We start from the raw sequence: 2,858 nt of genomic DNA, 5'->3' as shown, positions 1-2,858 counted from the left end.
CAGACCTTGATACGATGGCTTAGGTCCCAAGCCTTCTAGGCTTCTGTGATTCTGAACAACTCATACTTCTGCCACTTTCTTAAGGTGTAGTCAGTATCTCTTGACTTTAAGAGTCTCTAGTCCAAACACGAGGTACTAGTATCAGGAAGGCTTCCTGTCTTCCATTTACAGAATGATGCTGACACAAGAAGATAGTTTACCAGGACATGTTTATGTGTCTTTTAAATCTGGTATGTAAGTGTTATTTTCTTGGCCTACAGGCCTATGGTCCATGGGTTTAAAACTATTTTAACTCTCAGACCCAGCTCACCAGCCTTCAGGGAAATCTATACCTAAACCAAAAAGCTGAAGTCTGAACAGAACAAGGGAACACAGCACAGTTTAAAATTAAGAAAGTTGTACATAAAGGCTATATCCTTTCTCCATACATTTCAATCTGTGTGATGAGCAAATAATTTCAGAAGCTGGATGTTATGGAAAAAAAAGTGGCATCATGAAGACTCAACAGCCTATGTTATGTAAATGATACAAACTTAATTGCTGAAAATTAGGGCGATTTGAAATCTTGTGGCAGAAGATCAAAGACTACTGCCTTCACTATGGGTTAAATCCCAACACCAAGAAGGCAAAAACCCCTCACCACTGGGTCAATAGATAGCATCATGATAGATAAAGAAAAATTTGAAATTGTCATCCTAATTGAACCACCATCAATACCTTGGTACCAATAGTCAAGAAATCAAAAGACATTTTGCACTGGAAAAAATATTACATGAAAGAATTCTTCAAAGTCCTGAAGAGAAAGAGTGACAGTCTAAAGTCTAAAAAAAGTGCACCCGATTCAAGCTACAATGTATTTAATTATTTTCCACATATTTGAAAATTGGACAGTGACTGGATATTACGGAGGAAATATCTATGTCTTATGTTATGGCATTGGAGAAGAGTATTGAATAGCCCAAGGAATTCCAAAGAACAAAATATATATATATATGTAAGTCCTTGAAAAAATACTTAGACAGCTGGAGGGTCTGTATAAGAGAGGAACACCCTCAAGAAGATGAATTGATACAGTGACTATAACAGGGGGTTCATGAATATTAGAGATGGTAAGAGTGTCACAAGATAGGTCACAGTTCATATTCAATCTTCATAAGATCCCTTTGAGATGTAGTTGATGCCAGGGCACATAATAACAAAATTGATGACATGGATAGAAAGGCACACTGTTTCTAAGCTTTCTACCCAATTCAAAGGCTTCTTAGCCATTCCAGAATATCCAGGGTTTTTTTTGTTGTTGTTGTTGTGGTAATTGTTCTGATTTTTATTGCAGTCTTCCACTTTATCCCACTAGTTTCAGAATTTCATTCTCTGTGAATCCAAGTATTTGTAATGAGAATACACAATTTTATTACTCTACAATGGATTGAATTATGTTCCCCAAGAAGACATGCTTAAAGTAGAAGCTATATAATGATCCCTTACAGTCTAATAAGAGGATTATTAGGGGGTTTATTGGTGGAATGAAACACTAGCTTATCTCATCTCAGCCCTAATCAAATGTAAGGAATTTCCCCAGAGTGTGATTTTTAGGAACTTTTAACCACCAATGAATTCTGGCAATAGAGTGCATCTTTTTGGAATGGGAACTTGTCAAGAAATCTACTTTGAACTGAAGAAAACTAGAACACATTGAGATCTCAAGAATGCTGGGGCTACAGATGCTAATGAAAATAAGACTTTCCTTCACAATCAACAGAGAGAGCAGATCTTCTGTAAAGTTTATATTTTGGACTTGGATTGTTAGCCTTCTAAACTAAATTTGGAAACAAAAACTAAATTAATTTGCAATATATTTGTTTGTTAAATCCATCCACTGTAATATTTTTGTTATATTAGCATTAGATAGCGAAAATACTTTTTTTTTTTAAAAGGTGACTTAATTAGATTAGTGTTTGATTATCCTTTTATAATCATATTTTGGGCTCATCATTAGTAACCTAATCTAAAAGATTTCTTAAAAAATAGTTCAAATTCCTTATTTTCTCAACCCATTGCAACCAGGTGTTCTTTGAAAACAAGGGTGTTGAAGTTCAGATTGCTTCATTAATGCAAGGATAATATTATGTACCATCAAGTTGGGAAATTGCTCGTAAATGAATTTCTGTTATACTGTCAGTGGAAGTACTTGGCAAATGAGGAAAAAAGCCATCTTTTTCTCGCAATCAAAACAGCTTGTGAATTTGAAAATGTGTCTTTGGTTAGACACTGCCACTCCTTATTTACTAAGCCTCTAGAGTGTAAAGAAAAGGAAGATATTGTTGCTGTTGTGTGCTATCAAATCATCTATGATTCACAGTGAGACTATGAATGATGGCTCTGAACTTTACCCCATCCTGAGCCAATCTCACCAACTGTGATACACCTAATCCCATTACCATAGTCTTTGTGTCAATCCATCTAATCAAGGGTTCTCTTGTCCTGCATTAACTCTCCACCCACTCCATCATGATGACCTTCTCTAAGAACTGATCCCTTCTGGCAACATGCTTCATCTTGCCAAACATCCTTGGTACCAGCTGTAAAGATAAGGAGACGCATTGTTGTTGTTGTTGTTGTTATGTGCCATCGAGTCCCCTACGACTCATAGCAACCCTATGTACAACAGCCCTAAACTCCGCTCTGTCCTGTGCCAATCGCACCGTCTCTGACACTCACATCCCAATTACCCCAGTCACTGAATCAATCCACCTCATAGAGGGCCTTCCTCTACTGCGCTGTCCCTCCACCCTCCCAAGCATGATGTCCCTCTCCAAGGACCGGTCTCTCCTCACAACATGTCCAAAGTATGTTAGACA

The sequence above is a fragment of the Elephantulus edwardii genome, unplaced genomic scaffold, assembly GCF_000299155.1.
Source record: "Elephantulus edwardii isolate Elephantulus edwardi_28Jun2011 unplaced genomic scaffold, EleEdw1.0 scaffold00190, whole genome shotgun sequence".
Classification (NCBI taxonomy): domain Eukaryota; kingdom Metazoa; phylum Chordata; class Mammalia; order Macroscelidea; family Macroscelididae; genus Elephantulus; species Elephantulus edwardii.
This window is presented reverse-complemented; position numbering follows the sequence as displayed.